At 43.5% G+C, this 22,048-nt stretch overlaps 1 protein-coding gene across 3 annotated transcripts in view; it reads right to left on the reverse strand.

Annotated features, from left to right (window-relative positions):
• The window catches only part of ARHGAP44 (Rho GTPase activating protein 44), a gene marked incomplete at both ends in the record, with an annotated part of 178,039 nt that overhangs the window by 96,678 nt on the left and 59,313 nt on the right, over positions 1-22,048 (reverse strand). The window lies entirely within an intron of this gene.

A 22,048-nucleotide genomic window follows, 5' to 3' on the forward strand; every position in this document is an offset into this window, starting at 1 on the left:
TATATATGTTTAAAAAATATATATATATATAATCCATTTGACCTTGGCATTGGAAAATTCTTCTTTATGTGGAACAAGTATTTGAACATTAGAACCACAGAGAAAGAAATGTAACTGGCACATTACTTAGGTCCACCAAAAACAATCTGTAAACATTCGTAACAGAAGTATTTCGTTGACGAGCCAGGCGTGGTGGCGCACGCTTGTAATCCCAGCATTCGGGAGGCTGAGACAGGAGGATCGTGGTTCGCAACCAGCCTCAGCTACTTAGGGAGGCCCTCTGCAACTCAGTGAGACCCTGTTTCAAAATAAGGACTAAAAAATAGGGCTGGGGGTGTAGCGCGGAGATAGAATGCCCCTTGGTTCCATCCCCAGTATCACTCACACACACACACACACACACACACACACACACACACACACTTCATTGATTTTGAACTTTTAGAATCAACCTATATGGGTGAAGCATCAAAAACTAATTTGTAATAATTGCAGGCCAAAATAAATATAAATTCCATCAACCTTCAAAATGTTAAAAAAAAAAAAAAAAGCTAAGCTGGGCACAGGGGTGAATATGTGTAATCCCAGTTGAGACAGAAGGATGGCTGGCTGGAGGCCAGCCTCAGCAAACTTAGCAAGACCTTCTTTCAAAATAAAACATATAAAAGGCTGGGATATATCTCAGTAGTAGAAAAGTAAAAAGATAATACAACAATTTAAGTGAGTACAGAGGGAGTTACGGTTGGTCTCAAAACTCTTAACTTACCAGGAGGACGTAAATGGTGTGTTAAAAAATATAAACGTATGAGCTGGACGTGGTATCCCAGCATTCGGGAGGCTGAGACAGGAAGATCACGGTTCAAGGACAGCCTCAGCTACTTAGCGAGGCCCTTTGCAACTCAGTGATACCCTGTTTCAAAATAAAGAATAAAAAATAGGGCTGGGGTGTATCTCAGAGGTAGAATATCCCTGGGTTCCATTCCAGTATCAATAATAATAATAATAATAATAATAATAATAATAATAATAATAAACTTATACCAGGCATGGTAGTGCAAGCCTGTAATCCCAGTACTTGGAAGGCTGAGAAAGCAGGATGGCAGGTTCAAGGCCAGCCTTAGCAATGTAATAAGACGCTTTCAAAATAAAATATATAAGGGGCTGGGGGTGTAGCTCAGAGGTAGACTGTCCCTAGGTAAAATCCCCAGCACCACATACACACACACACACACTAAAAAAAATGTGCATATATATATATATATATATATATATATATATATATATAATAACCTATGTGTGTGTCAAAGAGAGAAAGAGAGAGAGAGAGAGAGAGAGAGAGAGAGAGAGAGAGAGAGAGAGAGAGAGAGAATGGAGGCACACTAGCAGGACAGGAATATTATTTTGAGATGTGGAAATTAAACCTCCGGGGAACTCAAACCAGAAGCCATTAAAAGTAAGTGTCTCCAAGGAGGAGGACTGGGCACTGGGATCAGGGTAAGAGGAACAATATCTTCTTATCCATCCTGCTTCACTATTGGAATCTTGTAAAACTACATCCATCTATTTATTTTATTTTATTTTATTTTATTTATTTTTTGACAGATAGTCCCCAAGATTTGAACAGGTATGAAATACAGGCGTGCTCAGCCACCACTCGGGAAGCTCTATCTAGTCCACAGGGGCAATGCAGTATGTATTAAAAACCCTTTAAAAAAAAGTATAAAACTATTCTCAAAGAAATCTAAATGGAGAAATTCACTCTTAAGGAATAACTGAGAGATCAAAGCTGTCAGCAGGCGGAGTCATGTGGGCCTATGTTTGAACTTAATCGCTCTCCCTCACCCTTCATAGTATGGATGTAATTTTGTCCACATATAAATATACTCATGGACAGAAATGTGTTTATATGGGCGTGGTGGCGCACGCTTGTAATCCCCGTGCTTGGGAGGCGGAGACAGGAGGATTGTGCTGGTTCGAAGCCAGCCGCTGGCTTAAGAGACCCTGTTTCCAAAAATAAAATAGTTCTGGAAGTACAGCCCGGAGGTAGAAGGGCTTCCAGGAATCCCAGTACCACCAAAATAAATAAATAAATAAATAAATAAATAAATAAACAAATAAATAAACAAATAAATAAATGAAATGAAATGTATCTATACTGTAAAGGGCCAGAGACAAAAGTTCACTTATTTAAAGAATCAAAACAGAGTTGTTTTTTATTTTAAATAGATTTTCAACCAGGCATGGTGGCTCAAATTTATAATCCCAGTCCTTGAAAGGCTGAGACAGGAGGATCACAGGTTTAAGGCCAGCCTTGGCAATTTAGCGAGGCCCTCAGCACTTTAGAGAGACCATTTTCAAATAAAAAATAAAATAGGCTTGGGGTAATAGCTCAGAGGTAGAACGCCCCCTGGGTTCTATCTTTAGTACCTCCTGAAAAAAAAAAAAAGAAAAGAAAAAAAGAAAAGTGGACTTTCATTTAAATAACAAAAATGAACCGGGCGTGGTGGCACAGGCTTGTAATCCCCAGGGCTTGGGAGGCTGAGACAGGAGGACAGCACAGGTTCGAAGCCAGTCTCAGCTGGTTTAAGAGACCCTGTTTCCAAATAAAATATAAAATAAGTCTGGGAGTGTAGCCTGGAGGTAGAAGGCCCCTGGGTTCCATCCCCAGTACCATCAATCAATCAATCAATCAATCAATAACAAAAATGACATTTACTTGCTACATAAAGCTACTGAGGATGTATTAAATATTAAGGGGGCAGGCTGAAATCCTGTCCCTGTGCTGCGTATAAAGTAAAAATAAAAAAGTTACACATATGCATAGGTAAAAAGCAAAACAAGTTAATGTTTATGGGAAAGTGTTACCATGAGCACTGGGTTCTTGTTTTAGATTTTCCAATTCTCCCATGCACAAGGCGTTGTACAGTATGCTGTATCTTCAAAGGTGGCTGCCAGGGGCCCCTGGGGAGGGAGCAGCTGTCTCACAGGTATAGAGTTACAGTTTCACAAGGTAAAACAAAGGAGCTCTGTGGCTGGGTGGAGGTAGTGGCTGCCCCACGAGGTGACTGGCCTTAATGCCGGGAAAGCAGGTATGCATTACTAGCTAGCTAAGATGCTAGATCCTATGTTGTACGGATTTTACCGCCATTTACGATTTTTAAAACATATTTTGTAGCCGGGCGTGGTGGCGCACGCTTGTAGTCCAGCATTCGGGAGGCTGAGACAGGAGGATCGCGGTTCACAGACAGCCTCGGCTACTTAGTGAAGCCCTCGGCAACTCAGTGAGACCTTGTTTCAAAATAAAGAATCAAAAATAGGGGTTAGGGTGTAACTTGGAAGTAGAAAGCCCCTGCATTCCTTTCCCAGTACCGCAAAATAAACAAACAAAGAAACATTTTATAATTAAAAATTAAGTATACAGCCGGGCGAGGTGGTGCACGCTTGTAATCCCAGCATTCGAGAGGCTGAGACCAGAGGATCATGGTTTGCGGACAGCCTCAGCTACTTAGTGAGGCCCTCTGCAACTCAGTGAGACCCTGTTTCAAAAATGAAGAATAAAAAATTGGGCAGGGGATGTAGCTTGGAGGTCAAATGCCTCTGGGTTCCTTCCCCAGACCCGCAAAAAAAAAAAAAAAATTAAGTATACTAATAATGTAAATTGGAATATTTTATATACTGCACAAGACAAAATTTATGAACAAACCAAATTTATTTATTTATTTATTTATTTATTTATTTATTTATTTATTTATTGGTGGTACTGGGGTTCCTGGAAGCCCTTCTACCTCCCGGCTACAAGCCCTTCTACCTCCCGGCTACACTCCAGGACCTATTTTTTATATTTTTATTTGGAAACAGGGTCTCCTAAGCCAGCGCGCATGCGCGGCTGGCTTCGAACCTGCGCGATCCTCCTGTCTCCGCCTCCCAAGCGCGGGGATTACAAGCGTGCGCCACCACGCCCTGCTTGAACAAACCAAATTATAAACAACTTATCTTGCTGGGCACTGTAGCACTCACTTCTAATCCTGGTATCAAGGAAGCTGAGATGGGAGAAGCATAGTTTCAAGGCCAACCTCAGCAATGGACCAAGACTCTCAATAATTTAGTGAGATCCTGTTTCAAATAAAAATAATACATAAATAAAAGGGGCTCAGGATGTAGCTCAGAGGTAGAATGTGCCTGGGTTCAATCCGTAATCAAATCAAATAAAATCTTGATAATGCTAAGTTTAACCAAATGACTCCATTTGTACAACAAGTTTTAAAAGTACCGCATCTAATTTACATTCGCTCCAGTGTTACTTTTTCTCTATTCCCAAGATGGGGATTTCCTGCTGCTTCTAAAATATCCAGGCATAATTCTAAAATCTCTAATCCAAATCCTACCAATTCTTCACTGGTCTCTGAATCCTTTAAACAATATGAATCTCGCCTAAGTATATTTTATTTTAGCCCTAAGATTAATATCCCCTTCTCAAAAATAAGTCGTTTAAGCCTTAAACATCCTACCATTTGTTATGCTAAATCTTTAAATATGGATTTCTTGAATCTTCCAAATAATTTTATACTCCTCTGGATTAAGAATACACACACACACACACACACACACACACACACACATATATACACACACATATTTTTTTTTCTTGTGCATCATGTATTTATGCCCTTGTATTTTTCTAATCTCTCATAGGACTAGGGTTCTGAAGAATGGGTGGTTTTTGCCGGGCATGGTGGCGCACGCTTGTAATCCCCGTGCTTGGGAGGCTGAGACAAGAGGATCGTACGGGTTCGAAGCCAGCCTCAGCTACTTAGTGAGGCTTTCAGCAACTTACTGAGACCCTGTTTCCAAATAAAATATAAAAAAGGTCTGGGAATATAGCCCAGAGGTAGAAAGCCTCTGGGTTCCACCCAGTACCACCAAAAAAAAAAAAAAAAAAAAAAAGAAGAAGAAGAATGGGTGGTTTTAGGACTTGCGAGTGATGGACTTGGTGTTATCTGACCCCTGTATTTTCTCTGTGCTGAATTCTCACCCGCCCCAACAGACACACACACACACACACACACACACACACACACACACACATTATTTTACCGTCCTCACCTTTCAAAAGACGACATTTTTTAGAGCTGGGAGTGTTGAAACACTACTGAAATTCCAGTACTTGGGAGGCTGAGACAGAAGGATCACAAGTTCAAGGCCTGCCTCAGCAATTTATTGAGTCTCTGTTTCAAAAGAATAAAGATTTTTTTTAAAAAAGGCTGGGGGTGTAGTTCTGAGAGAGAATGCCCCTGGGTTCAATCCCCATTATCCCTGCTCCCCCCAAGAAAAAATAAAAAGATGAGCCTGTGTAGAGATAGGGTGTGGTGTGTGTGTGCATGCACACACGTGCGTGTATACCATGGTACCGATGGGCTTGTAGCCTCCAGGGTGCACAACGTGATTCCTGTCCTTTGTGACGCGCTGCCCCAGTCTGTGCAGCTCTATTGGGCGCCTTCTTCCTCTTTACCTCAACGCAGAGGGCTCTGGGACCTTTGCGGTTTCCAGGGTCCATGATCCCAAGGTCAAGGAGCCACAGAACAGAATCACTGAAGGCCCCATGCGCTAACTACACCAGCCCCTCCCTCTGCTCACGGTTTGGGTTCTGCGCACCAGAGCCCACAATGCTCTTCTGGCTGGTGACGGACAGAAGGGCTGTATGCAAAGTGCCCCGAACGCTATAGAGCCAGGTATGTTGGCACTTTCCTGTCATTCCAGTACTTGGGAGCTGAGACAGGAAGGATCGCAGGTTCGGGGCCAGCCTCACCAACTTTGTGAGCGTTCTCAGCAACTTAGCGAGATCCTATTTCCAGATTAAAAAAAATAAATAAATAAAAGAGAGCTAGGGGAATAGCTCAGATGCAGAATGCCCTTGGATTCAATCCGCAGTACCAACGCCCCTAAAGAAACACCTCAGGCTGTCGCTCTTTTTTTGGTGGGGGGGGGGATAGGCGGGTTTGGGGGATGGAACCCAGGGCCACCCCCACCCTACACTGCAGGATGAGCAGACTGTGCGCTCTCCTTCTGGTGTTCCCCTGCAATCTGTCACTGGGCAAAGGTCCTCTGGGGTGGAGCTCTGCTGTGGTCTCTCTGGTGTGTAAGGACAGACACAGTGACTTGCCAAGGTCTTTTTTTGGACGATGGCTCTGGCTACGGTTTTAAAAATAAGCCTCTGGTTAAGTCCAACGAAAAGTGGTTTGTAAATATAGGCCTCGGAGGTTCAAATCTGTGACGATGAAGATGACAGTTCTGTCATGGTGCCCTTTCCCAGGGCACCATCCCTGCCTGTAGGATGCACGCGTTTTACCTTGGGGAGGCTGTTCTGGGTACATTTATAGGACTATGACACCGTTCTCTAGGAGAAAGGACCCAGACCACAAACAGGAGCTTTATACTGGCCCTAAGCAGAGTTTATTAACACAGGCAGCCCTCAAGCAATTAAGACAAAGACGGGTCAGAGAGGGCGCGCTCAGAGGCACGGTCAGAACACAGGCTTCCAAAGCTTCGTCTTAACAAAGCACAATCAATTTGTCAAGAGGCGAAAAGATGTCAGAAGCCAGGTTTTTGGTTCTCCTGGGTGGGTACCTGAGTAAGGCAAACAGCTGGGGAAACTGATGGATAAGGGTGATCTTTGCAAGGGCGCACGAGCAGGTCCAGCTGGAGGGTCGACTCTCTTCCTTCTTCCTGGCCGTACCGCCTCCCTTGGAGAAGACACTTACAGCTGTCCCTATTTTTGGAGTTCCTGCTCCGGGTCGGGCGGGGGAAGCTCTGAGCAGGCGTCTCTGCGCCTGTGATGAATGGCATCTGCTTCCAGCTCAAGATCACCCATCCTGCAAAGTGGCAATTTGCCGGAGCCAGCCGGCAAAAGTACGGGTTCCGAAGAGAGGAGTGAGGATGAAAAGAATTCAATTCTAAGAATTTGATTCAAAGGATATTTAATTCTATCATGGAAGCATCGCCAGTACACTCCCGGGTCGATATCTCTGCTGACCGATCCCGGGTTTATCACTCTCGTTTTATTTATACAGCTCCAGGTCAATCAACCCTCGTGCTGTCACCACCTGTGCGCGAAACGGTCAAGTCAATCAATCCCACCTGAGCTTCTCTCAGACCTTGGACTTTCCATGACCCCAAACCTTATTGACTCTGGGCAAAGGACAGTCAGAAGTATTCTTTTAGGGGAAAACCTTAATGGCTCCCCACAGCAATTCTGAGGCTGACAGAGGCACCCATGAGAAAGAAGGGATTACCAGAAGCGAGAGGAAGGACCTAGAACATTGGCCTCTCCTCCAGAAGGCAACATGACAGTTGTGTTATAGGAAGGAACCAACAGCCAGCGTAGTCCCTGAAGGTTTCTGGGGGGGCAGGGGAACCCTAAAAGAGGCACCACAGCGCCAGCTTCCACTTCACCTAGACATGGACGCCTCTCCCTTTTCTCGTGGAGGTAATTGGGGAATCATGGTCTTCTTAACCAAAATGCCAAAAATCCATCTTACCCTACATTTGAACAAATGCCGATCAAAAGTATTGGGGGAAAATTGCACCTGTCCTGAGCAAATACTGTGTGTGTGGTTTTTTTTTTTTCTTATGATTATTCCCAAAACCAAGCAATCTTGAGATGCTTTGAAGTAGACAGGAGGATGTGCCTACGTTCTATCCAGAAACTGCCATTTTATTTAATATAAGAGTTTTGAACACCTGTGTATTTTGTTATAGGGAGGGGGTCTTGAAATCAACCCTCTGAGGAGGCCAGGGACTCCTGTAACCTTATAATGGTCTCTCAAAGCCCTGCACTGATAGAAATACCAAGGCAAGAGACAAGTGAGGAGTAAAAAAAAAAAACCTTAGCCAGCCTATAATCTCTGTGTTTGAGTGAAATTCACATTAAGTCTCTCGAATCTGTGCTTCCAAGTTTCTTATCTTTCCCCTCTACACGTCTTTGCTCTGTGGGGACAATGAATTTGTTCTCCTTGGTCTTCTAGAATATTAATTATGTTCTCAGCAGTGATCGTGTTTTTAATATATCTTGGTGGGGGAGGGTTTTATAATGGGTAAGCAATGCTTTTTCTTCTGTCCAGTCTTTTAATTTTTTGAGCTATAATTATATTTCCTATGCATGCACATGTGTGTGGGGGGATACTGGGAATTGAACCCAGGGGCATTCTACCTCCGAGCTACACCCCCTGCCCTATTTTTTATTCTTTATTTTGAAACCGGGTCTCACTGAGTTGCAGAGGACCTCACTAAGTAGCTGAGGCTGTCCGTGAACCGCGATCCTCCTGTCTCAGCCTCCCAAGTACTGGGATTACAAGGGTGTGCTACCATCCCCGGCCCTAATGTATTATTTTTTTTAAGTCCTGTCTACCTCTTTCTTCAGGTCTCCTTCACCAGGAGCTGTTCCTTCTGGTTGAGAGTTTGCAACCATAATTTGATGTTACTAAGACCCCCCTAAGTGAGCTATGGCGCTTCTCTGCCTATTCAAAACTCGGTGCCGCCTTAGTACCTCTGCGTGTTAGGCGAAGGTGTTGAGTAAGGAACAACAACGTAGATTGGAAAATATAACTTCTCACAGGCCGGTGTTGAAGGAGCTAGGTCAGGTACTAGAAGAGAACTGGATGTAAGTGTGCTTTTCCACTGACCAAGGTGGGGGCGGGGGGTGCACATTTAATTTGGCCCGTCTAAAAAATAAACAAGGTGGAGTGTTGAAGCTTGCTTTTGTTCCAGCTGTGTATGCTCAAATAGGTCTCTCCCTTCAATACTCAGTGGCGGCCACAGGGGTACAAGAGAGCTTTGCAAGAGACTTCCGCAAAGTGGAACGTCCCTGTCCAGTTTATATACCAAAATAGAACAACGGTAATACCATGCCAGGGTACCGAGACAACAAAGATGGCAGCTAGTGAGGGCTATGACGTCTTCAAGGGCATGCTTAGTTAGTTTTTTTTATATATATAACAATGGCTTTTTAAATTACATTCTATGTTTTGTTTGTTTTTGCGGTACTGGGGATTGAACCCAGGGGCATTCTGCCTGAGCTACACCCCCCCAGCCCTACTTTTTATTCTTTATTTTGAAACAGGGTCTTACTAAGTTACAGAGGTTCTCACTAAGTAGCTGGGGCTGGCTATAAATAGCGGTGCTGTCGACGCTGGAAAAAGTATCCTAGTTTACCATGTTGAGTTGGCATTGCACAGAAATTAGCCGACATACTGGTCTAGAAATGTCGCACTTAATTTTTTCCCCCATTTGTACGGAAGTAACGCACTGTATTAAACATATAAGGTCTTGTTAGGCGTGGTAGTGCACACTTGTAATCCCAGAATTCAGGAGGCTGAGACAGGAGGATCACGGTTCATGGACAGCCTCAGCTTCTTAGTGAGGCCCTTTGTAACTCAATGAGACCCTGTTTCAAAATAAAGAATAAAAAATAGGCCTGGGGTTATAGCTGGGAGTTAGAATGCCCCTGGGTTCCATCCCCAGTAACGTTAAAAAAAAAAAAAAAAGTAAGGTCTTATCTACATGGGTTTGATTACAGAAACTAATATTCTGCAGATAATAATAATAATAATAATAATAATAATAAACAATGGCTTTTATCAGAAGGAAACAAGAAGCCTGACCCACACCGTGTTTCAGTTGTACCCATACGCTCAGTCTCTAGGTCTCTCCTTGGTCTTAAGAGTGGCTTTGAGAAGAGTCTGGAGCCATCTACCTCTTTGGAACTGACATGACTTGTCAGTGAGAGGGAAATTGAGAAGAAACTGGCATAAGGCAGTTATTTTTACTTCATCAAAACACTCGTCGCAGAAGAAAGCACACTAAATGTTATGTCAGTTCTCGGGCCGACACTCAAAATATATCTGAAGCTATCTCGGTGAACGACGTGGGGTTTTGCAAATTTTAGGCGAAAATCCCCGTATGTGAATTCATTTAACTAGGTCAAGGAATTCTAGAAATGTGCTGGAATTGGGATTAGCAGTCAGGAGTCCTTGCTTCTCGCTGGGCTGTTTCCAAGTAGTTGATTGAGCAGTGAAGCTGCTTAGCTCTTCGGGGTCTTGGTTCCGTTGTTTGTTAAGTAAGGACATCGGGTGGAGCGACCTTAAGGGATCTGACCAGCTCGGATAGAATCCAGAAGTTCGAAGAATAGCTGTATGCAGACACCAAGAACAAATTCCACAGTCAACCCCATCATCTCACAGATGAAAGAGTTAGTGAGAAGTTGAGAGAAGTTAACAGAGTGACAAGGAGGAGATGAGGATACAGAGAAAGAAGCAGAATTCCTACCCTGGGAGTGATAGATGTGCCAGCAAAATGCTCTGCCCATGGGGGCATCATCCAGATGTTTTAAATACAGGGCTGGGCTGCACCCCTGTTCTTCCTTCCTGCTCTAAGCTATCTACCTCAGAAGGAGGAGATCTTGTAAGGATGGTGGTGTGACTTGACTCAGTGAATAAGGAGTCTGAAGGTAGAGAGGGTGCTGGGGGCCCCAAGAATATCATCAGGACAAAGTCCTGTTCCCTGGGGTGAGTTCCAATATTTAGCAGACTCCTCTCCTGAAGACGGCTTCCCACAGCTCCAGGTTGAAAGCCTATTTGTTTGGAGGTCCCAACAACAGGAGCTACCAAATATCACTAACTGTGGTAGGCAGAATGTTATAGCTGGATATAAAATGTCCCCTAAAGAGCTTATTTAGTACGTTATTATAATAATAAGTATAATTAATAATATACAGGGTTGATACAGTGGAGTCCTGAGGGTTGTACTCCCAGAAGAGAATAGATTATAATAGATTTATTACAATTTATTATAATACATTGTAATAAATTTATCCAGTTGGAGACCCAGGCCAATCGGACATGGCTGGAGGTGGTCCCTGGGGGTGCAGCCTTGGGGATTATATAAATGGCTCCTCTTCCTTTTTCTTCTATATAAATGGCTCTTCCTTCTCCTCTTTCTTCTTCTTCTTCTTCTTCTTCTTCTTCTTCTTCTTCTTCTTCTTCTTCTTCTTCTTCCTCCTCCTCCTCCTCCTCCTCCTCCTCCTCCTCCTTCCTCCTCCTCCTCCTCCTTCTCCTCCTCCTCCTCCTCCCCTTCTTCTTCTTCTTCTTCTTCTTCTTCTTCTTCTTCTTCTTCTTCTTCTTCTTCTTCTTCTTCTCTTTCTCCTTCTTCTTCTTCCTCTTCCTCTTCCTCCTCCTCCTCTTCTTCTTCCTCCTCCTCCTCTTCCTCTTCCTCCTCCTCCCCTCTCTCCCCCTTCCTTCCTCCATGATGTGAGAACCACGGCCTATGTGTTCTCTCCCTTTTTCTGCCTCCCACTGCCATGCCTTGAGATCTGTGGTCCCCAGCTTCACACAGACTGAGCCCAAAACTATTAAGAAAATAAATCCCTTTTCCTCTAACTTAAATGGCCAATCTTTTAGTTAAGAGCCTCAAGAATGCTGATCAGATTGCAGAGTAAAGATAAAGTAGCTTCCTAAGTCCTAAATCCCAGAACCTATGAATATAGAACCTTATGTGGCAAAGGGGACTTCACAGATGAGATGAAGGACATTCAATAAGAAGAGGTCCCTGGGCTACCGAGGAGGGTTCAATATTGCCCAAAGGTCCTTCTCAAGTGGAAAAGAAGAGGGGCTCAGGGGAAAGGATGCCAGGAGCAGGCTCAGTGACTGCGGTGCCAGGGGCTCTACTCCTTTTGCTGCTGGCTCTGAAGATAGAACGAGGGGCCTCAAGGCAAGGGACTCCAGCAAGCTTCGGAAGCCTGAAAAGCCAAGGACTCACTCCCCCCAGAGACTCCAGAAAGTAGCTGTGTTTTCCAATACCCTTCGTTTATCCCAGTGAGATTCCCAGCAGACTTCTAACCTTCAGAACTGTTATTACCGATGACAAATCTATATTGTTGGAGAAATCACAAAGCTTGTGCTGCTAGCGCAGCAACAGAGAAATAACACACTGACCCGTTGGTTCAATTTGGTCCACTGGCTCGGCCTGAACCAATGACTAATAAAGTCTAAATCATATCTGTGTTGGTCGGCTTTCCGGGACTAGAACAAAATACCAGAGGTTATCCTTATTAAAAAGGATTCCTTAGCCGGGCATGCTCGCACACACTTGTAATCCCAGCATCTGAGAGGCTGAGACCAGAGGATCTTGGTTCACCGACAGTCTCAGCTACTTAGCGAGGCCCTTTGCAACTCAGTCAAATCCTGTTTCAAAAATAAAAAAGACTAGCCTGGCGTGGTGGCACACACTTGTAATCCCCATGCTTGGGAAGCTGAGACAGGTGGATCACACAGGTTCGAAGCCAGCTTCAGCTACTTAATGAAGCTCTCAGCAACTTAGTAAAACCCTGTTTCCAAATAAAATATAAAAAATAGGTCTGGGGGTATAGCCCAGAGGTAGAAAGCCTCTGGGTTCCACCCCCAGTACCACAAAATAAAATAAAATAAAATGGGCTAAAAACTAGGACTGGGGGTGTAGCTCAGAGGTACAATGCCCTTGGGTTCCATTCCCAGTACCGCAAGAAAAAAAGAAAGATTCCTTATGGACATAAAAGGTCCGGCTCACAGTTTTGGGGGTCCCAGTCTATGGTCGGTCCTATGTAAGAATGTGCAACAGACTTCATGATCCCCTTTGTATCCCCAATGGTAGAGGGATCTCTGGTTAGTCCCCACATGCTGGTGGGCCTGCCACCTGCCAAACATTCCACCCTGAGGACCAAGCCTTTAGCACATGGGCTTCTGGGGGACATTCAATGACCAGACTATAGCAATAGCCCACCTGCAGATCTGTGAGGCTAATCTCAGTATATAACATGGCGTAAGAGCTGGAAGAAGTGGTTTCTCAAAGAAAGGCAGGGGAATCTTGCATGATACCACTACACACAATGGAATTCTACTCAGCCATAAAGAAGAACAAAATCATACCATTTGCAAGAAGATGGAAAGTCCTGGAGAGCATTATGTTAAGTGAGACCAGCCAAGCACAGAAGAAGATACATATGTTCCCTCTAATATGCCCAAACTAGGGAATGTAGAGGATACCAGTGGTACTCCAGATAACGGAGGGGAAATACCAGCAAAGCTTGAATGGAAAGATAGGGGAGGAGGAAGACTGAACTTGATTAATGAGGGTCCACATCCGAATATGTGTAAAATTATGAATATGGCATGGTTACCTGGGACAATCATTGGTGGGAGGGGGGAAGAGAAAACAGGGGTGGGGGGGAGGGCATCAAGTCTAGTTTAAATATATACCATTTATGTTCAATAAAAAATTTAAAAAATTTAAAAAATAAAAGAAAGGCAGGGGTCTATGACCAAATAAATCCAGGCTGTTTGAGGACAAAGGAAGTGGTCAGGAGAAACCCTGGATCCTGAAAATAATATTTTCTTATTTTCAAATAAGAAAACTGAGCCTGGGGGGATGTGGGAGAGCATTTTAACCTTGCAGTCCTGTGAAGGTCACAGCTTTCAAGGAAAAAGGAAATAGGAAAGAAAAAGGAAAGTCCAAGGACGATGGCGTTAAATAACAAGGTTGGGTGGTGTGTGGTGGCGCTGGCGTATAATCCCAGTACTTGGGAGGCTGAGAGGGGAAGACCACAGGTTCACAGGTTCGAGGCCAGTGTGTGGTAACTTAGCAAGACCCTGTCTCAAAATATAAAATAAAAATAAAAAAGAGGCTCAGGGTTTTAGCTCAGTGGTAGAATGCTCCTGAGTTCATTCTCCAGTAGCACACATACCAATAAAAAATAAAATAAACAAACCAAGGGGCCGAGGGACGTAGTTCAATGGTAGAGCACCCCTGGGTTGAATCGCAAGTATCACACAAAAAATAAGCAAAAGAGACTTTGGATAAAGGAGGAGAAATTCCAGTATAATAGTGGAAAGGGATTAAGGGAAGGAGCTGGGGAAGAGACTTGATGAAGCAAACAGCTTAGGTAATGCTAGGTACATAAACAAAATTATCAACACCAATCTTAAGAACATGTATGAGGAGGGGGTTGGAGCAGGGTGGGGCCCGGAGAAAACACACCCAAGTGCTGTGTACATGTTAATTCAAGCACTTTGAAACTCATTATGCTGTACAACTACAAAGCACTAATAATTTATTTTATTTATTTATTTATTTATTTATTTATTTATTTATTTTTGTGGGTCTGGGGATGGAACCCACGGGCATTCGACCTCCAAGCTGCAACCCCTGCCCTAATTTTTATTCTTTTTTGTGTGTGTCTGTGTGGTACTGGGGGTGGAACCCAGAGCCTTTCTACCTCCAGGCTATACTCCCAGACCTTTTTTATATTTTTATTTGGAAACAGGGTCACACTAAGTTGCTGAGAGCCTCACTAAGTAGCTGAGGCTGGCTTCGAACCCCTGCAATCCTCCTGTTTCAGCCTCCCAAGCGCGGGCATGACAAGCGTGCGCCACCACGCCCGGCTTTATTCTTTATTTTGAAACCAGGTCTCACTGAGTTGCGAAGGGCCTTGCCAAGTAGCTGAGGCTGTCGGCGAACTACGATCCTCTGGTCTCTGCCTCCAGAATGAGCCACCACGCCCGGCTTGTGTGTGTGTGTGTGTGTGTGTGTGTGTGTGTGTGTGTGTGTTACTGACGATGGAACCCAGGGGCATTCGACCTCCAAGCTACACCCCCAGCCCTATTTTTTTATTATTTTTTATTTTGAAACCAGGTCTCACTGAGTTGCAAGGGGCCTAAGTAGCTGAGGCTGGCCGTGAACTGAGATCCTCCAGTCTCAGCCGCCCAAATGCTGGGATTACAAATGTGTGCAACCATGCCCAGCTTGCTTTTTTTTTTTTTTTAATGGTTGTTTTGATTTGGGGTTTGGAATTGGAGATTGAAGCCAGGGCCATTCTACCTCTGAGTTATACTCCCAGCACATTTAATTTTTTTTTTAAACAAAATCTTGCTAAGTTGCTGAAGGTCTTGCTAAGATGTAGATGTTGGCCTGGAACCTGTGACTCACCCTCCCAAGTACTGACACTCCAGGCGTGAGCCACCACGCCCAGCCCGCCCAGCCCACTTTACAGCTTCCAAAGTAAAATTCAAAATGTCAAGATAAGGCCGTGGCTTAAAGCATGGGAGAAGGGCCCAGCACTGGGCTTAATTTAATCTAGCTTAGGGCTAAATTAAGAGGGATCCTGGCACACTGCAGAATCCCAGCCAGCAGTCACAACCTTACAGGGGGAGGAGGGGATACCTAGTCTTCCCTCCTGGGTACCTAAAGAGATGCTGATGGGGGGCTTTGGTGGGGGAGGTTTCAGAGTCTCAATGAAACTAAAAAAGACAGAGATGGTAAAGAAAGGAGAGGGGATATGGCCTCTGTGCACAGAGTTCCCGTTTCTGGCTGACCGGGTATTTCGAGAATCACAGACTTGATTGCAACTTTCCATTTATAGGATTTCTGTGCCCACACACCGTGGGCTACTACACAGCCAAAGGCTTACGACAACTTGGCGTGAGACTTACTCCTGTTCCTTCTTCCAAGCTTGAGAGGATTCTGGCATCTCGAAACATCATACCTAAGGGACAGCCCACCAGGTGCCTTGTGCAAGGAATTGCAGTGATGAAAGGACAAGCAGCGTCGCTGGCAGCCAATCTGCTAATTGTGGTTGCAAGCATCTTGCTCATCAATGATGCTAGCCCTTCAATGCAGATCATATCTTGCGGTACTGGGGTGTAACCCGGGGCATTCTACCTCCGAGCTGCACCCCCAGCCCTATTTTTTATTCGTTATTTTGAAACCGGGTCTCACTGAGTTGCAGAGAGCCTCACTAAATAGCTGAGGTTGTCCTTGAACCTCGATCCTCCTGTCTCAGCTTCCCAAATGCTGGGATCACACATGTATGCCACCACGCCCGGCCAGAGATAGCTTTTTAGCAACATCTGGCAATGCCTGCTGAATACATCTACAAGTCCCCTCTGAAATGGAGCAGGATAGAAATAAATAAAAATAAAGATGAACAAAGGAAGCAATTTAATGTGTTGGCAGACAAATTTCCCATCAGAGGAAACACAGTCACGAGTCATTTCTTAGAAAAGTCAGCTAGCTTCCAGGCATTACAGAATGTCCTTACCAGAGCAGCTACATTGGAAAACCATCTTTTTAAATTTTTTTTCCCACCAAAACATAAATCTACTCTAGTAGAAGCGTCCAAAGAGTATAAATTCAATGGCGAGTATCAGGAACCACGAGAGGGACGGCACTCTGGTGAGACGATATTTTTTCTGCTAGTTAGATTTCATGGCTGTGAACCAAATACCTGATGAGAAAAAATGAAAAGGGGGCAGTTGTATTTGGCTCATGGTTTCAGAGGTTCAGACCATGGGTGGCTGGCTCCAAGGCAGAAAGAAACATTGGTGTAGAGGAAAGTTGTTCAACTCATGGCAGCCAAGAAGGGGAGAGAAAGAGAGAGAGAGACAGTCAGACAGACAGACAGTAAAGACAGACAGAGACTGGGGAAGGGGCCAGGGACCGATGTACTTCAGATATACTTTCCAAGGCCAACCCTCCAATGATCCACCTTCTACAGCCACATCCCATCTAGCTACCGTTAACACCTAGTTTATTCAAATTATTGATCCATCAATGGACTAATTCACTCATGAGGTTGGTGCCCTCAGGATTCTACTGTTTCAGCACTGGTGAGAAGGAATACCATGGGCTAGTGAATGCACTCTGTGGTGTAATGCCTGAGTTTTTGATTTTGTACTGGGGATTGAAGCCGGGGGAATTCTACCACCAGCCCTATTTTAATTTTGATTTTGAAACAGGGCCTCTTCAAGTTGCTGAGTGGCTCTCTAAGTTGCTGAGGCTGTCCCTGAACCTGAGATCCTTCTATCTCAACCTCCCAACTGACTGGGATTACAGGCATGTCCTACCATATCCAGCTTACGTCTGGCTTTTTGACAAAATATTACTTCTGAACTTTCAAACCTAAATACAGTCATTCCTCAATATCATTGGAGGATTGGCTCCAGAACACCCCAAGGATACCAAAACCCACAAATGCTCAAGTCCCTTATATAAATATAAGTGCAATGTTTGCACAGAACCTATATACATCTTCTCAGATTACTTATGATTCCCAATATAAATATCATAGTGTAAAAATGCTATGTAAGTAACAATTACACTGTATTATTTAAAAACAATGACTCCCCCAAAGTATGTACATTTTCAGTACAGATGCATTACTTTTATTAAATATTTCTGATCCAAAGGTGATTGAATCCACAGTTGCAGAACCCCTGGGTATGGAGGACCAACTGAATTTTAAAATTAATATTGAATCTGTCCTGAATTGCAGGTTCTCCATATCTTCCTCAGTCGGTCAGCAGTTAATGAACTCAGGGTATCTCTTTAGGGTCTAGCCAATGTAGACCTAGTATAAGGATAAGTTTCCCTTTCTCTGATGGTGTTGGATTTACATTTAATTAAGCTCCTGAGTCTCAGGTGAGGTGACATTTGGTCTTTCAAGCTAGTTCATTCCTTCCCCCCTCAAAATATCACCATTTAGAATTCCATCTTTTGAAGGCCTAAGACTTTATCTTCTGTTAGGTTCATAAGTCACGCAGATGTGTTCAGGAAGGGAGTAACCAGGTCCTTAATGCATAAACAGGCTTGCATGAACTGGCAGGAATGGATTACAGGGGACTTGGGAACAGAGTTCTGAACTAGGATTGGTGGCACATGACCCAGAGGTTCAGAGAATGAAGGCAAAGGTATTTTATAAGATGTGGCAAGAGGAGAGGGAAAAGTTTGTTGAGGGTTAGATATACAGTGTCCCCTGAAGAGCTTATATATGAATGTTCAGAGCTGCTATGATTAAGTCCTGAGGAATGTCATCTTACCAAATAGACAAACGCATTGTAAAGGGTTTACTGGGTGGTAACCTAGGCAGCTGGGGTGTGGCTAGAGAAAAGTGGGTACTTGGGGGGTGGCCTTAGGGACTGGGCTTTTGTCTTTATCTCCGTGCTTGCTTGTTCTTTCCGCTTCTTTCTGTCTGCTTCCATGCCCTGAGCATCACAGATTCTGGACTCATTTGAACCCAACCCAATCAGCAAATAAATCTTCCTTCCTCTAAGTTGTGTGGTCCATTATCTTGGATAATAGCAATGAGAATGTTGATCAAGACTGAATTTTTTTGCTCGAGAAGAGAATATTATAAAAAATATACCACTAGAATTTGTAAAGAATACATACATATATATTTTTTTTTCTTTTTTTTTTGGTCTTTTTTTTTTTTTTTTGTCGGTACTGGGGTTCCTGGAAGCCCTTCTATCTCCGGGCTACACTCCCAGACCTATTTTATATTTTTTATTTGGAAGCAGGGTCTCTTAAGCCAGCGTGGCTGGCTCCGAACCAGCACGATCCTCCTGTCTCAGCCTCCCAAGCGTGGGGATTACAAGCGTGCGCCACCACGCCCAGCCCAAGAATATTTTTTATAATGTCTATTTTTTATAATACAAGTTACAGGAAGTAAATTTCAAACTCTGGGATGCCGGGTGTGGTGGCGCACGCTTGTAATCCCCGCGCTTGAGAGGCGGAGACAGGAAGATCGCACAGGTTCGAAGCCAGCCTCGCTGGCTTAAGAGACCCTGTTTCCCAAATAAAAAAAAATGTATAAAAATAGGTCTGGGAGTGTAGCCTGAAGGTAGAAGGGTTTCCAGGAACCCCAGTACCACCAAAAAAAAAAAAAAAAAAATCTAGGAAAGGCACAGGGATATGCAAAAAGTATAACAGCAATGCATTATCACGGTCCGGGTCCTCATCAGTTAAGAGACACCATCCCAAAGAAAAAGTCACTAAGCCCTCCTAAGCACCAGCATCTAAGCTCAGCACTCATTTAACTTCCACAACCACCCCCGAGGTCAGACTATTAATAACATCATTATGTTGATAGGGAAATTGAGGTTTAGCAAGCTGACATAATTTGCCCAAGGTCACAAAGCTTGGAGAGGCAGATTTGGAACCCACTGTCATAGCTTCTATAGGATAGTAGCTGTGCAAAAAAAAAAAAAAAAAAAAAAAAAAAAAAAAAAAATTTAGAAATGCTAGCACTCCCAAAAGTGCATTCTAAATAAAAACTTCTATTACGGAAGATATTGAGGAGGGCTATGCAAAAAATAAACTTTACCTGCTTCACAATTGCCTAGGGCCAACTTCCAATATATTTCTAAATATAGTCTTAGGGCTTTAAAAAAAATAGCAGGAAATTATGGCTCTCAGGCAGCCAGTAGGGAAGCAGAGAGGAAGTACATTTTACCTGCCAAACCCAAGAAACTTGAGGTCCATCTCCTCAAAAATCTCCAGATGCGGCCACCCCATAGACAACTCTTGTCCCCACAGCCAGAGGTGATTGGACAGGAAGAGATGTCATTCATTAGATCCTCTTGGGATTTGAAAATAGGAGGAGTCAGTTAATTGGGGATAGACGTAAAAGGACCACCCACAGAGAAATCTGCAGGTAAAGAGGTGGGGAGAGTACAGCAAGAAAGACAGGTGGACACGGGCATGTGGCCCTCAGCAGTAGCCTTGGCTCCTGACGATGGTTCGTCTGCCTGTGTGGATGCCTGGCAATTGTTAGGGCTCACCATTGCTAAGCATGCTTTCTACCTGGTCCTTACAAGGACCTCATCTTTTCTGAATGCAGCTAGAAGGTTGTATTGTCTTAATTTGCCTTTTGCAATCCAGCACCTTGCTAGAACTCTATTAAAGCTGTTTCATTCATGCAATCTACCCCCCTGGGCATTTCAGAATCTTACATCTGCACTCTATTCTCCATGCTTCTGTGTTACAAAAGCAGCTTTTATTTAGGGCCAAGAAGACTCTAGATACTTTATCACATGAGTGCTGCTCAGATTCCCAACATCAATGGATCACTTAATTGGGCTACTGTAGACAACGAGTCCCCCCCCAATTCTAGACAAACCTTAATAAGCAATCCAAGGTCGTATGGGTATTTAGAACACACAGAACTGGATCCAGTGATTGCTCAATAAATGGTGCGGGAACAACTGCCAATCCATTTTTAGAAGCATTCCAGGACTCAGACCACACAGAAAAATAAATATCAAGTGGATTAAATAATTAGCTGCAAAAAATTAAAGACTAAAAAGAAAAAAAATCAAAGGAAAAATAGAGATAATACATCATCTTATGATGGGAAACACCTTCCTCCAAGCGAGACTCCAAATTTGGCAACCACAGTAAAAGAAAAAAGATAGATTTCCTGAAACAAATTTCTTAAACTACTATAGGAAAAATCATGGTAATAAATGCCACATGCCAGATTAGAAGAAAATATTTGCAATGCACACAACAAAGGACTGTTTTCTCATTGTAAAGGGTTCTGGTGGAATTTAAAGACCGTAGGACGAAATATACAAGACCGATACTTAGCAAATTCCCTTTTACCATCCACCTTGAGCACCAAACTTTCCCCCAGAAAAACTTCTGAAGTCTCCCCCTCCTGTTCTTTATCCTATACCTCTATATACATACACACGCTCATATATCTTAGAGCCATATTTTTCTTTTATACGTGATTTCGTTTACACTCTAAACACTGGCTGTGATTTGATCTTTTCTACATAGTATGTCTTAGAGTTCTTTCTGTGTGTCTACATATAGGTCCACCTTGTTATCAACTGTGATAGAGACCAACTCTATCTTCATTTTACTCTTCTCCAACAGATATTGTATCAGCCAGCTTTATGCTGCTGTAACAAATACCCAAGATAAATCAACTTAAAAAGAAGTAAGGTTTATTTTGGCTCAAAGTTTTGAAGATTTCAGTTCATGGCTGTTGGCCCCCGTGGTATGACAGTATGTTGTAACAAGACCATGTGGAAGATACACTCCTTGTACAGCCAGGAAGCAGAGAGAATGGGGAATGAGCTGGGACTCTAATATCCCCCCTCAAAGGCACACCAAATAACCTAACTTCTTCCCATTAAGCCCCACCTCCTAAAGGCTCCATTACCTTGCCACAGGACAGTAACCTATCCTTTAACAGATGAGTTTGGGGGCCATTTATTTGAATCATAGCAAATATTTACGTGGTTTCCAGTGTTTCACTATTACACATGAAGTACCCATTAACATCCTGCACATTTATCTTTCTGCATTTGTGTCTTAATATTTGAAAAGGAAAAGGCTACTGGATGTGACGGTATACACCTGTAATCTCAGTAACTTGGGAAGCCAAGACAGGAGGATTGCAGGTTTGAGGCCAGCCTCAGCAATGTAGTGAGACCCTGCTCTTCAAAATAAAATAAAATAAAATAAAATAAAATAAGGCTAGAGTTGTAGCTCGAAGATAAAATGCCCCTGGGTTCAATCTCCAGTACCCCTCCCCCCAAAAAAAGAAAAAAAAAGGTATAAAGCTTGTTGTAAATATTACTCTAGGTTGGTTTTAAAAGCAACTATACATATACATACATATATACAGGAAAAAATTAAGAGTAAACATACCAAGATTATTACTAGTGGATACAACTTGGTAAGTGGGTGGAATGGCATGTTTTTTTTTTCCAACTTTTTTTGATTTTCCAATGCTTCTACAATGGACAGTATATCTTCATCCCCAGAAGAAATGAATTTTAGTATGAGTTAAATTCTGATCGAGGGCACAAAAGCATCACTCACGGCTCTCCTAACGAGTTCTGACACCTTCCCCCACTTAACTTCTGGGTTCCCAGCTGTGTTCTGAAAGACCGACATTACTGAAAGTAGGAGCTTAGGGTACCAATGGGATTCTTGTGTCTATTCGCACTTCTTGTATAAGTGAAGAGCTCAACAGTCTGATGCCCTACCGCCATTGGGCAGGAATGTATCCAGTATCATACTCACTGAACAAGCAGAAAGTATGGCAGCTCTTCCATTGAGTCAGAGGCCTGGGATGATGAGGCTGCAGTCATAGGAAAGAGGGTCAAGAAGGGACCAGAATGGAGGTCCAGTTAGCCTGAAATACCTGGAGGGGGCGCTGTAAGCATTTTGA

Source organism: Muscardinus avellanarius (assembly GCF_963383645.1).
Source record: "Muscardinus avellanarius genome assembly, chromosome: 16".
NCBI classification, from domain to species: Eukaryota; Metazoa; Chordata; class Mammalia; order Rodentia; family Gliridae; genus Muscardinus; species Muscardinus avellanarius.